This window comes from Hyperolius riggenbachi, chromosome 4 (genome assembly GCF_040937935.1).
Source record: "Hyperolius riggenbachi isolate aHypRig1 chromosome 4, aHypRig1.pri, whole genome shotgun sequence".
NCBI classification, from domain to species: domain Eukaryota; kingdom Metazoa; phylum Chordata; class Amphibia; order Anura; family Hyperoliidae; genus Hyperolius; species Hyperolius riggenbachi.
Window position 1 is genome coordinate 412,074,914 of NC_090649.1, and position 14,995 is coordinate 412,089,908.

Consider the following 14,995-nt stretch of genomic DNA (forward strand, 5'->3'; position numbering starts at 1 on the left):
TTGCTGATTCTGCCGTGCAGCCTTATGGCAAACATCCATCTATTTTCCTGCTTTTTTCCCCCCCTTGAGCTGCTGATGTTGCTGGTCAGGTGTGTACATGGTTTGAGTCTCTGATTCGCAGCTTGGGAAATGGCAGGAAATAGTCCCCAGGAGCTGGAGGTCATAGCAGGAGTGACTACTGCATTGCTGTACCAGCCTTCCTGCATGTGTACCTACAGGCAGGGGTGTCCCTGTGCTGGGCTCACACACATCTCTGCTCCTTTAAAGTGCCCACACATATAGCATATAAATGGGGAAAAAACACTGATGCTCCAGCATTGTTGAGATCACTTTTTCTATTGATTGCTTCTACATATGACTGACATGAATGTGTTTGCTTAGTTGGTGCACCACTCACTAGGAGAAAACTGTAGTTCTTCAGCAGTGGATGGATTGTTGTTCTGCATATCAGGTCCACCACTATTAGGAAGTAATCTCCCCCCACGCACACCTATTAATGTCTTATATTAGACTTGTACCCAATGGTATGCAAGATGCTTGTCTTGTAAGAAGAAGCATTAGATCAATAGTACATCGAGGTTGGAATAATCTGTATGTGAGCGTCTGCAGTAATGCTTATGCATATATTTGTAGGGAAATGTCACACCTTTTAAAATAAACCTGTTTGGCAAATAGTGTCAAGTAGCTTTCTCTAGAGGGCTTTGCTCTTCAGTGAAGACATTGGGAGTGCTAGAAAGTGGACTTGGTGTTTAGACATGAAGTACGGTATGTATTAAGGAATAAGTTCCCAAATGTAATAAGTGATACTGTTACATCCTAGTGAAATCTGCCTGTGCAATTGACCTGGGGCACTGTGTATGTTTGTGGTCCTTGAACTCCTCTGTGACCTCTGATGTCTTCACATTTTACAGTAGGTGGGACTCTATGTGTGTGTCCTAGGATGTGCGCACAGTGGAGGTTATTGCATGTAATAAATTATGCAGCTGTCACAGGGGAACATACAAAGAGATGATAAAGGAATTCTTCGCCTTTTGGCCGTGTGTCCTTAGAATATATCAAATGTTAACCTGTAGGAAGAAGGATCTGTTTCTCCTAACCAAGATACGGTAAGCCCCGTAGAGTCATCCGATTTTTAGACAGGTGAATAGTTTGTGATAATTTCAGATGATAGTTTGATATCTACACGGGCATCTTCTGCACCTGATGTGATTTGGTGACCCAGCAATTGATTCCACTGGACTTTTCTTGACTTAATAGCTTTTACCCCAATGTTGGGACAGCCTCCGACTCCTTCTTCCATTCTCCTGGCCATAGCACAGTGCATACAGCTCAGCCAAGCAGGATTTCCACGGGGCTGCTGGCACAATGTCACCCAAATCGATCACAAGTGATTATTTCAGCTGATGAGGTCTGGTGGACTTTGAGGGTTCATACTGATACTTCCATGCCTTCATTGACAAGTAAGCCAGATCTTCATTAGGAAAAATCCCAAGATCTGGTATTTAAAACTTCCCTACAGTAAATTGATTTCTTAGGCTGCAATCCCCCCCCCCCCCCCCCCCCGATCAGGATTGCCATTGCTTAGAAAGTGGCTGAAATGACGTGCTGGCCTCACACCCCTCCCACCATGTTACACCATGCCCACTCTTTGGGTTGGTGCAAAGAGTGGGGTGAAGCTCCCATGAGCCTGATAGCATCTGCGCATGCCAATTGCTCTATAGTGGACGTGCCTTGGAAGAATGGGGCCATGGGGGTCCCAGATGATTTAAACTAGTAAGGGTGCTTTTCAAGGGGGAAGTTTTTATCCTCTTTAAGACTCCTCATATTCTTCGATCTTCTTCTTATTTAATTTGCAGATTTATTCTTTTTCTGAATGGCAAGAGACTGATTGTCACTATGGGGAGTATTTAGTGATTGAGTTTAGTGGTTGTTGGCTGCACCACTCCCGGCCATAGAAAAAGTAACATGGTGACGGCATTGCCAGTCAACTCAACTCCTCTTACCTGTTCATAGTGCCTTAAAGGCCCATACACACGTCGGATTTTTGCGAACGACCTGTCGTCTGAACGTTCCGTCGTTCAGTCGTTCGCACGTCAAATCCGACGTGTGTACGGACTATCGTTCGGGTGATAAGAAGTGGCGGATCGCTGGAAACCAGTCTTATCACGCGAACGATAGTCCGTACACACGTCTGATTCCGCGTGCGAACAACTGAACGACGGGACTTTCAAACGACCTGTCGTTCAGAAAAATCCGACGTGTGTATGGGCCTTTAGGGTAATACACACCTACCAACTATCTGTCCAACTATCTGCCAAACTTGTCTATTAAGCCCCATTCACATGCTGGGTAACAGAGGCGGACAAAGTGAAGAAGAGCACGGGGGTTTAGCGGGAGCCTTCTTCTTCTCCTCTTCTGCACAAATTTGTGTCTGCCTGGTGTCGCACTTTAAATGGAATTTATATTTTTTCTTTTACTTATTGGTTTTATTTGGTAGGTGTTAGGCTAAAAATAGATTTAAAAAAATCAGAAATCTTAAAGATTATAAAGTAAGTTTAACATTCCTCTGGAGCTCCACTGGTTCGACTGGCAAGTTTTTGTTGGCAAACAGGTGTTTTTCTTTCCAGCTGTGGTAAACCAGCCCCTGGCCATGCAGAAGCCAAGTCTGTTGACTGATAATAAAAACTCTCTGTTTACTGTGGGGTTGTTTTACCTTCACTTCATAGCAGTAAAACAAGAACCCCTTTGTACTATCAAAGTTTGCCAGTCAAACCAGCAGGTGGCAGTCCAAACATATACTGTATCACACTTTATTTAGCATATTTCTCATCCCCCCCCCCTCCCTCGCAAGTTAATCCATCTGCACACAGGGAGGGCGGAGTTGGTATTTGCACCATCAGCCGTGTTCTGCCCACATAACGAGCAGTGTTCTTCCCACATGACCACCTACCTCCACCCTGATGTGGATTAATCACTTTTGGACACAACTAATTGATATCTAGACCCTGTGTGGAGGCTGGTATCCTTGCCAGGGTATACATTTCAACCTCCCGCCGCTCAGCAAATAACACCAGAGCGTCGCACACACCGGTCAGGAGCCAATTTCCTGTGATGACTGTGAGCCAATCACGATCTAAAACTAAAAAAAAGTTAATGGTACTTAAGGGGCCAGAGCCAGCATGTCCTGAAAGGGGTTAAGGGTTGGTCAATATTTGCCTACATGTGGGGTCTGTAATCCTCACAGGAAATATTTGTTTATTGGTAATCATTTATTGGTAATCATAGTCGGGTAAAGATCCAATGATTTTGTTTGGATGGATTGTCAATCAAGACAATCAACAACAAAATCAGCCCCTCATTGATCATCCCTGCTCATAGCTAGTATGCAGATCAGGAGTTAGGTTTGGAACCCACTACAAAGCACTATTGCAATTGTGAGCCATTTGTGGCAGCGCTTTGCAAGTGAGTTTTGGGAGCAATTTCACTGCTCCTATACAATACATTAGAATAGAAACCCTCCCAAAATGCTGCGTGTCCTGTAATTGAGATATGTCAAATCGCAATTGCTCTAGTGGAATCTGTCCCATCCATTTACATTGGCAGATTTTACAATGGGCAAACACTGACTAAATCATTTATACATAATTATTGTAAAAATTAAGCACTTTTTTATTACATTATTTTCACTTGAGTTCCTCTTTAAGTGTGAAAGGTGCCATAGGAAAACATGGGCATTACTTTGAAAATCAGTTTTCTTTCCGTTATAACTGAGAGCAACTGATTAAGTGTAAAAGGGTCCTTAGGCTGGTTTCACACCACGACGTTGCATTTTAGGGGACGTTATGGTCGCATAACGTGCCCCTAACGCAATGCCTGGTGCTCTCTGCAGTGGACGTCAGAGTGAGCCATGTTGTGCAGCACACTCTGGTGTCCGTGATACCGTGATGCGTACTCTTGGACGCATGCGGCATCACGTGGTCCCGCCCGGCCAATCGCCGCACAGAGCGGCCGCTTCAGGAAGTAAACACTGCACGCCACTGAGTGCAGTGAATATTAATTAGCCATGTGCCTGGCCGATCTCCGCTCCTCCCCAACGTTACTGAGCATGTGCAAGCAGTCTAACGCGGCTCTGCCGCTTATAAAGTACTGCATGCAGTACGTTGTCTAATGGCGCAGCGTTACTAAGCAACGCAACGTGGGCACTATGAACAGCCCATTGATTTTTCATTGCTGTGCGGTGGGCTGCGTTACAGGCTGCTCTAACGTGCGCCTGTAACGTCCCACTGTGAAACCAGCCTTAAGGTGCCCATACATGGTACAATTTTTCTTCTTTTTTTTTTCCGATTAGATAATTTAGTTCGATTATTCCGTTAGATCGAATATAAAGATTTTTCCAGCATGTCTGATCTGATTTTTCTTGGAAAAAACAGGATAATCGTTCGAATTTCTTGATAGAAAAAAAAAGAATATTTTCAACTTTCATTCAATTCGATCACTTAGATCGAATAAATGGGATAATCAAATGTTTTTATTGTACCATGTATGGCCACCATTAGTCTAATACTTACCAGTGCTGTGGATTTGGTACAAAAATTATCTGACTTCTGACTCCTTAGTTTATGAAACCTCCGACTCCAGGTACCCAAAATTACTCCCGACTCCACAGCCCTGGTTGTTTTTGGTGTAATTCAGACACTAGCGTTGCCAAATAGACCAGCAGGGATGCCTGGAAACTGGTATGGTTTAAACGGAAATAAAATGTGTCAGCCTCCATATCACTCTCACCTCGGGATCACTTTAAAGAGAACCAGAGATGAAGCACCCTCATGTATTTTATTACATTTATCAGTGGGAACATGACAGTAAACACCTACCCTGCTTTTAGTTTCATTGTTATCTGCTTAATTAGTCTATTAGCAACTGTGATAAGAATCCACCGACTATTCAGTCGAGGTTTGACCTGGAATCATTATAGCTGAGTCACTCTTCTGTGGAGTCCTTTCAAGCCCAAGCCTTCCCCCTCCTGGCTTAGATCTTCTGCTTTGCATACTGAGAGCTGTTATGACTGGGAGGGGCTGCTGCTCCTGAGAGAGAAGCTCTGTGGCTGTAATATGATCCCTGTGTGCTCTGTGTGCACTAGATTCTCATAGGAATGAAACTGCAGTTATTATCAGTGACACTTCCTACAGGCAGATCATACCAAAATGAAAGCACATAGATGAAAGGCTGCATTTAGCCTAGATAGCAGCATAGTCTCATATAGCCTAGACAGCACATCCAGAACAACTCATATAACCCGGAAGGAGAAGGGATATGAGCCGGCGGCCATATTTGATTTTTCCTGGAGCAATAATGGATAAAAAACACTAAAAAAGGCACACCAGAGCGGCAAAATTATCAGGTAGAGCATTTATTCTTTACAAGCTATCAACTGATATGTTTATTTTGTGTGAAACGTTCATCTCTGGTTCCCTTTAAAGAGACTCTGAAGCGAGAATAAATCTCGCTTCAGAGCTCATAGTTAGCAGGGTCATGTGTGCCCCTGCTAAACCGCCGCTATCGCGCAGCTAAACGGGGGTCCCTTCACCCCCAAACCCCCCCTGCAACACTTGGTCGCAGACTTGGTCGCTCATGGAGGCAGGGCTAACAGCTGCAGCCCTGCCTCCAGTCGCGTCTATCAGCGGCGCATCGCCGCCTCTCCCCGCCCCTCTCAGTGAAGGAAGACTGAGAGGGGCGGGGGAGAGGCGGAGATACGCACTGACAGACGCGCGTGGGGCAGGGCTGCGGCGGTTAGCCCTGCCCCAACCAGGAAGAGGGGATGCGCTGCACGGAGGGGGATTTGGGGTTGAAGGGACCCCCGTTTAGCGGCGCGATAGTGGCGGTTTAGCAGGGGCACACATGCCCCTGCTAACTATGAGGTCTGAAGCGAGATTTATTCTCGCTTCAGACTCTCTTTAAGGCCTCTTGCACACTACATGCTATTCTGATTTGCGATTTTTAACCGATTTTAACATGCGATTCCGATTTATGATTTTTAATAGTTACTGCATGCTGCGTTATTTTCTGCGCTTTTCTTTTTATAGCATCCAGGGAAAATCAGAATCGCAAATTGCATTTGCAGTGTGCAGGAGGCCTAACTCAGCTAGGGGCCTGCTCGTGGCAGGTGTGCACAAGATAGCAGATGTACCGGAAAATGTTTCAGCTACGATCACAGTATTGGAGCCTCCATAATACTCTTGACTTAGGCTCCCACAGTTGCTGAGAATGACAGTGCAGTCTTCACTGACTCCCACACTGCAGAAGCCAAAAGCTCAGCAGTCACACGCACACTCTTTATGACAGTGGCAGCCCCCATCTTTCTCTCACTTCAGATATCCTGATAAGAGTCAAAAACTCCCAAAGAAATGCTGGTGTAAAGTAGCACTGAAGTGGAAAAAAACCTTAAAGGAAACCAGACATCAACGCTTTGGCACAAAATAACCATATCCCCCAATAGATTTTACAAAATAAATTCTATACCTTGTATTTTCGCCGCTCTGGAGTGCCGTTTTTTTTTTTTTTTTTTTTTTTTTTTTTTTTTATTATTATTAAAACGCCATGCAAAACCTAAAAACCTCTTATGACTAACAAATATAGATTCAAAAAAACTTTTTTCAATATATCCTTACATTAACAGCTCCTCCCATTCCATCACTGCTCTCTGTGATGCTGTGAATATACAGAACAGGAAAGCAGAGCCAGAAGAGGGCAGGCTTGGGCTTGAAAAGACATCAGAGAAGACAGACGCAACTATAATGATTCCTCAGCAAAGCCAGACTGAATGCTCAGTTGGGGATTTTATCAGGGTTGATAACAAGTTGGCTGAGCAGTGAATGATGAAACAGAGAGCAGGGAAGGTGTTTTCTCTAATTTTCCCACTGATACATATGGTAAAATACATGAGGGTCCTTCGTCTCTGGTTCACTTTAAGATATAATGAATTGTATGTGTAGTACGGATAATTAATAGAACATTTTTTATAACATTGCATCATTCTCTAGTATTTGCAGTTTACAAACTACACTCTATTTTTCAAACTATGAAACAGAGCAGAGATAATGACCCTTTGACATTCCCTGCAGTAAAACCTTATCTGAAGCTTCTTTCACAGTTTTTGATGTATAAGTGCTTCAGAAAATAGGAATGTAGCCGACCAAGTTTGGTCTCAGATCTCAGAGAAGCTCTTTTGCATAGATAACAAGTGAAGCTTCTTATCTCTTCCTGTACTGGAAAAAATACGAGACTCATATCTGTGCTACTAATTTTCTATTTCTTATCTGTACTACACGTACAATTCATTATTTCATATGTTTATTTTCACTTAAGATTCCCTTTAACATACATACTTTACTTACAAAGTAGCACAGATGTGTTGTATGAATTGCCAACAAAGTGTAGCCTCTTTTTTAAGGTGTCACACACAGACATTTCATCATCTCATTTGTGTGAGTGAACATGTCCTGTATGTTGTCCTAATGCTCTGTGAGATTCTGGCATGGCACACACACGCCACTTGTGTAATATTGTGTAATATGTTTTTGCTGAGTGGCATTTGCGGTCTTTCTGTCTAGATTACATGTACTCTGCCTTAGCAATTATATCTGTGCTGTTTACACAAGTTACATTTTTAAGTGTGTTTTTGCAATGAAGGTGTGTAATGGGTGCATGAAGCATTCTTTATCGCTTGTTAAATGATGATAGTGTCATCAAGCTACGAGGCTGTAGATACTGCAATTTTGATGAAGAAATCTGCTAATGTTTCATTGCCCAATGTAAGCTTCTTAGTAACCCCAGGGCCAACATCTGAATATGAGGGATTATTTATCTCAGGCTTTCACATGAAAAACTCAGGAAAAGGGAAATAACAAAACTAGATTTGCAAGGCAATCTAATTCACTTGCCATCAGCAGAATTTTGTTAAAAGGTCTTGCACGGTTATCTGACGCAATGTGTGTGTTTTTGAGGCTGAAGCTGGTCATAGATGGAGTCAATTAAAGATTGGAATGGCTCTGATGACATTGCTTAGCATTATGACATGAATGAAGAGGGAATGATTGATAGGTAATTTCTAGTGGTATCTCCTTTACATACTCTGTGCTTTATGCAGCCATACAGATATTCAGAGATCTGCTTTTTCTTTCCAGATTAATCAAGAATCCTTTTTTTGTTCGGAGTATCTTAAAGGGACACTGTAGGGGGGTTGGGGGAAAATGAGTTGAACTTACCCGGGGCTTCTAATGGTCCCCCGCAGACATCCTGTGCCCACGCAGCCACTCCCCAATGCTTCGGCCCCACCTCCCGTTCACTTCTGGAATTTCAGACTTTAAAGTCTGAAAACCACTGCGCCTGCGTTGCAGTGTCCTCGATCCCACTGATGTCACCAGGAGCGTACTTCGCAGGCCTAGTATGGTCTGTGTCTGCGCAGTACACTCCTGGTGACATCAGCGGGAACAAGGACACAGCAATGCAGGCACAGTGGTTTTCAGACTTTAAAGTCTGAAATTGTAGAAGTGTACCGGAGGCGGGACGGAGCATCGGTGAGTGGCTGCGTGGGCACAGGATGTCTGCGGGGGACCGTTAGAAGCCCCGGGTAAGTTCAACTCATTTTCCCCGACCTCCCTACAGTATCCCTTTAAGGTCCCTTTCAAGCATGTGGCGTCACGGAACTCTCCCCTGCCATAGCTCGTCGTAATGGTCATTAGTCTATATGTGACAGACTGCAGTACCCGCGGTGCGACGCGATGTGACGGAAGTGCTCCGGAGTCCAGGCGCCGCAGTGTAACACAGAATCTGCCGTTTCTACCCAGTGATTTCCAGAAGTCCCGTGTTAATTGTTCCATTTTTTTTAAGTTTCACCGTGGTTATAATGTGTGGTGTGATTTTTTTCCAAGGCCGTTGCGATCACACCCCATAGTGTGCAACCAACCTCAAGGGTACCTGAAGCAGGAGCCAGAATTTAATAGAAAGAGTTCAGTATTCTTTGCCAGGGAATAAAACTAGAGTAAAGTGTGGTGGCTGTGGGTGTCCCCTGTAGCTCTGTTCCCCCATCCTTTTATGCTTCCACCAAATCACCCGCTACCATTCAGGAGATACCTTGAACACATACCCAGCACATACCCACTCACAAATTTGAACTTGATATGGGCAAGTTCACAAACTGAACAGGCCCAGTTTAAATGTGCTCAATTATGAGTACTAGTACTAGGTATGCGCAGTTTGGAAACTGGAGCATGGCCAGTTCAAATGATCTCCTGTGTGGCGAAGGACACTTCCATTCAACTGGGTGCCAGTCTACAATTAAAGAGGAGCTGGCAGCCATACTATCTCAGGAAAAAAAAAAAAAAAAAAAAATAAAAAAAAATATATATATATATATATATATATATATATATATATATATATATATATATATATATATATATATATATATATATATATATATATATATATATATATATATATATATATATATATATATATATATATATATATATATACATATATATATATATATATATATATATATATATATATATATATATATATATATATATATATATATATATATATATATACATATACTGTATATATGTACTTGCTCTTCTTACATAACATATGTATTGCGCTGTCCACGTTTTTTGATTTTAGTGATTTTTCTACAGTTACAGAGAACATCCTTCTTGGGATTCTCCATCTTAACTGTGTCTATCTTGAAGCCAATCCTGATGTAATTTTCTCCATAATGCTGGGTTTACACCATACAATTTTCTGTTAGATTCTTCTGTTAGATTTTTCTGTTAGATTTTCTGTTAGAATGCATAATTAGATTATTTTCTGTAGAGAATAGTCATTATCTCTGATGCATTGTCTTCTGTTTATCTCCTGCTGAGTAGAACAATGTCTAAAATTGCTTAGCAGATAGATCGTAAGATTGATACATTTCCAACATGTTGAACTTTATCTATCTGGCAGGTAAATGTAACAGAAAATTGTATGGTGTATTCCCAGCATTACTCTCCTCTGCCTGATTGTGTATGCATTGCTCGTCCTCCTCCCAGTCGTCAGGCGCTCCCACCCAGCTCTGCATAGAAAGTGGATTGTCTCAGCATGAGAAATATTGACCAATCAGAGGTGTGGAAGCGGAAAACAGGAGGAAAAGAGGCTTTAGCCAATCAGGCTGCATTAGTTAAGGGGAAATAAAGAAGCAAAAAAAACCAGCATGCCCTGCAACTTCTTTTGTGTGGCAGATGTACCAAATAAAAGTCAGGTAAACTGGGGAATGATCATTTATCAACAAGAAAAGTAATAGTGATTTTTAACTTTTGTAGTACGTGGTTAGCAAATGTATTACTTGTTTACTAGATAAAAATTAAGAATTGATTTTATGCCCGACAGTTACACTTTAAGGTGAAAATACACTCCAAGGTAAAAATATACTGATGAGAAAAACAATTTGTATCTATCCTCCTTCTCCTAAAAATGATTTTTTTTAAGATAACCCACAGTTTTATTTTCTATTTAAATTTAATTTTTACGTTTTTACTGTTTCATTGTCTATGCTCAATGACACCTTCGTTGATGTATTCCAGAGCGGTAATCTATGAAATATTGACCATTTTTATCTCTTTCCTGCTCTCAGAAGCCATTTACTGACAAAGTGTTTTATGGCTGTAATTATTTATCAGTGAGGGTTATGCTATAGTCTGACCCAGTCCTGAACCGGACAGAAACTGTCACTTACATACCTGATGTTTAACTCTTTCAGATAGGGAAAGAAAAAAAGGAACACTGCCTAGTTATTTGTGTGCTAGGCGCTGTGCATACACATGTCTATCTCATCATGGCACATGTCACCTCGGTTGTCCTTTAATGGCTGGCTGGGGAAACGGAGCAACAGGGAACCCTGGATCCATCACATTCCATTTGAGTCTTCTTTGACAGGTAGTAAAACAGGGACACTCTTATATTACATTTTGGGTCCTGATTTAGGTACCTGTTAAGTAAACTAAAAGTTAAAGAGAACCTGAAGCGTAAATACGTTTAAAAAGCAAATAATTGCCTAAGGAGAGGGAAGTCCTCTGGATACTCCAGAGACTTGCTGCCAGTGACCCTCTGGACTCTTGAGCATTGGGGCCACGCCCCTATTCTGGCATGAGGCACAGAGCCACTTGTGCACAGGCGGCCCCAGCTTACTGCACAGGTGCGGCCGTACTCGCACAGTATTGCTGCACTCGTGCCTGAAGAGGAGCGCGGCCCCAATGTTGTTATCAGCAAGACTTTGTTGGTAATCTTAAGGGGGTTCACGCTTGGCAACGGGCGACCAGGCTGTGTGGGAAGCTTTTTCAAGATCTGGAGGCTTCACTCTTATGTTTGTTTGTTTGTTTGTTATTTTTACGCCTAGGGTACACATTAAAGCAAATAGAAAGTTAATAGCACTAGCACTATGTGTACCCATGCTTATCACATCATGTCACATGTCCACAAAGCCCGTTTATACTCGAAAACCAAAACGTAGTGCATATATACTGTACAGGGAGTTACATTCACGATGTAACCCTTTGGTTAGTTAACAGGTAACTTAAAGAAAACCTGAAGTGAAAAAATAAACTTGTGAAACTATCAGGGCTGTGGAGTCGGTACAAAAATCTTCCGACTCCGACTCCTCAGTTTATGAAACTCCAACTCCGAGTACCCAAAATAGCTCTGACTCCTCGACTCCGACTCCTTAGTCTACTACTTAACAGGACTGTGGATTTTGTACAAAAATCATCCGACTCCCGACTCTGACTCCTCAATTTATGAAACCACGACTCTGACTCCAACTCCGGGTGCCCAGAATTGCCTCGACTCCTCAATTCCGACTCCACAGCCCTGGAAACTATTTGCAGAATCTCTGATTCTGATTTCCATTTTAATTGGTAAAAACCTAGGTCTACATTTTCAGTTAAATGTAATATCACACTGACCAGGCTTTTGAGCTTCTCATCACTCTCCTGCTATAATAGGTGATTGCATGGCCACAGAGTGGTTTTATTTAAGGTAGCCATACATCTGATTCAATCGACAAAGCGGTTGTCTTTAAGGAATAGACTTTAGTATGGTTGATCGAAAGATCAGCTAGTAGCCCACAAGTTACAAGTGATATCCTATGCGCTTCACCTTAACTAATTGATCTGACGTTGTGTCTGTATGCAAAAATTGATTGTCGATCAAATGACATGTGAACAGTAGACGATTCCTGTGCGATCGACTGATATCTTGCATTCTGCTCGATCGGCTAAGCTAGTCGATTTGACATAACCAGTCCAGTGTTCTCCCCAGAATTTTTTTCCTGCCGGGTGGCATTGACAAGTAGCCGGGTGGGGCAAGATGAGAGCATGCAGGGCCGGTTCTTTTGTGTGCAACTCTGCATACAGAATAGGAGGTGGTTGGCCGATGACAGCCGGGTGCTCACCAAAACTAGCTGGGTGAAGCACCCGGCTAAAAGAGCCCGGGGAGAACACTGACACTATTATTCTATTGATTCTATAAAATGATTGAATGACATGGTTGATCATACAGCCAAATCGCTAGATGTATGGCCACTAGTGTCTGACTGCTCATGACTGCACAGAGAAAGAAATGGTTTATTAAGCCTTGAAATGAAACAAGTTAATAAATAAAAAATATTAAAAAAAGGAACATGCGAATCCTAAGTGTGAATATGCATGTTTTTCACATTGGGTACAATTTAATGTACAACTTGTATGTCAGCTAATCCTTGGCTTCCTGTTATTGACAAAGGGCACGGACAAACTGCTGTTAGGGCTACAGTATGATGTACTTTTTACAGTAAATGCTAAATTTACATTTTTAGAGTTTCAGACTTGACCTACTCACTTGGAAAGCTAACAAATTAAAATAGACATTTCATTACTGTCTGCAATGGTCCTGATCATGTTTAATTTCTAATTAACTACACTCAGCTGTTGTTCCAAGGCTGCTGAAAAGGAATTGCATGCGAGAAATGTTGTTCAAATATAACTAACTGGTAGAAGCTGGTGATGGGTATTAGATTTGAAAGGACTTCCCACTAGACACAGCCATGATAAGACAGTGTAGGCCTGATAAGGACCAGAGTAGGACTGAGCCTCAGATCTGGCACATTTTTCTAATAAATAGATATTTTTAAGATTAATGCCTGACAAAAGTACGAGAGGTTTTGGTGCTTTAAAGGGCGTCTGAACTGACCCCATAATTGTTAAAACGCATGAAAATGTGTATGTGTATATCATCCCAGCCTCCCTGCACTTCCCACCCATTCTTCGGCCCTGGCTGCTGTGCAGTATGGCACGAGTGTGAAATTACAGTAAGCCCGGAGTGGACAGAATATACACTGCTCCTTAGAGAGGGGCAATGATGGGCAGCTCCATGAAAACCAGAGGACAGGTCAGTATAAGGACCCCATACACACACTGGCATATGCAGTTTTACAAATATAGTATCTGTTGGCATCAATAGTGTATTTGATTTGAAATCTAAGTACGCTCTCTCATGGTACATGAGTATGTACAGTTTAACTTCTCGCAAAACTATGCTCGCTCCTCCCTACTTGGGAAACTGCCATGTGCTTTACTGTTGCCTGCTGACAGTCATCCAGGTGCTTTTCTCCTGCCCTTCAGTAGCTAAACTGACTTTTCTTAGTTGTATATGGCCACAGATCACTCTTGACAGCACATGTCATTTGGTTGAAGATCTACTTGATTTGACTGGCATTTTTCATTAATAGACAACTTTCTCGCTTTGCTCCCGTAGAAGGCTTTACAGTCACCAGTTTCTATGACACACAACTTAGCTGATTGTTCTAAGGTCTAGGCATGGGCAAACTGGCCCTCCAGCTGTTAGGGAACTACAAGTCCCACAATGCATTGCAGGAGTCTTACAGCCTCAGTCATGACTCATAAAGGCAAATGCATTGTGGGACTTGTAGTTCTTTAACAGCTGGAGGGCCAAGTTTGCCCATGCCTGGTCTAGGTTCTAACATCTGGAACGCCAGGGTACTTTAGTGGGGCCCAGATGGTACTTGAACTTGTAATCTAGTGGCTGGATAGTATCCGCCTCTGACACAGGAGACCTGGGTTTGAATCTCATCTTTTCCTGTTTAGTAAGCCAGCACCTGTTTAGTAGGAGACCTTGGGCAAGACTCCCTCCCACTGCTACTGCCTATAGAGCGCATCCTAGTGACTGCAGCTCTGGCGCTTTCAGTCCGCCAGGAGAAAAGTGCGATATAAATGTTATTTGTCTTCTATTGTCTTGAACTTGTCACAGTCTAAAGTATAGAACATTTTTAAAGTAAAAAACATGTAAATGTTTTTTAAAAAAAACCAAAAAACCCCAAACCTTGAACTGGTATTTACATTTGAAAAGTATTTATGCAAAATTATGGAGTACTCGTAAGAAATATCTAAAAGGTACTTGAAGTGATATCACCCATAGTAGGGGGTTCTTGGCTATGGTAGTCAGAAAACTGGCCACATAATTTGATCCATTAGATCCATTCCTACGACGGGGAAGTCTGGAATCCAAGTGATGTACTTCCTGTCCAGGAGGGAGTTTGTCACAGGGCGATGGCTGGTGAATGGCATGCGGGGGGCGGCACTATGCATATGACCTTGTCGGCGCACACTGCCCCAGGTTCATATTGATCGATTTTTTGGAGGGGGGGGGGGGGGCAATGTGAGGCAGGCGGAGTAACGCTCACCTCAACTGTAAAACCGGCCTCAATCAAAGTGTCAAAACAAGATTACCTAATGGAAGAGCTGTGGATAGCGCAGCCAGAGATGCATCCAATTATATATGTAGCAATTCTCTCAATCAACATGTATATCACAGTGTAGTAATTATAGAACTTGTGTGACATCTGGAAAGGGCATGATACGGTATAAAAACAAATTCCTTTAGGGTATCATTTAATGCT

The 14,995-nt window shown here is 42.4% G+C and overlaps 1 protein-coding gene across 4 annotated transcripts in view; it reads left to right on the forward strand.

The window, feature by feature from the left end:
• The window catches only part of UGP2 (UDP-glucose pyrophosphorylase 2), a 177,762-nt gene that overhangs the window by 8,072 nt on the left and 154,695 nt on the right, over positions 1-14,995 (forward strand). Inside the window, exon 1 of one of the 4 annotated variants that reach the window (XM_068232361.1) lies at positions 992-1,106. The exons of the other annotated variants lie outside the window; for them this stretch is intronic. The gene's annotated coding sequence lies outside the window, so the exon portion shown is untranslated. Of the gene's footprint in view, positions 1-991; positions 1,107-14,995 lie in introns of those variants that run through there. 4 annotated transcript variants of the gene reach the window in all.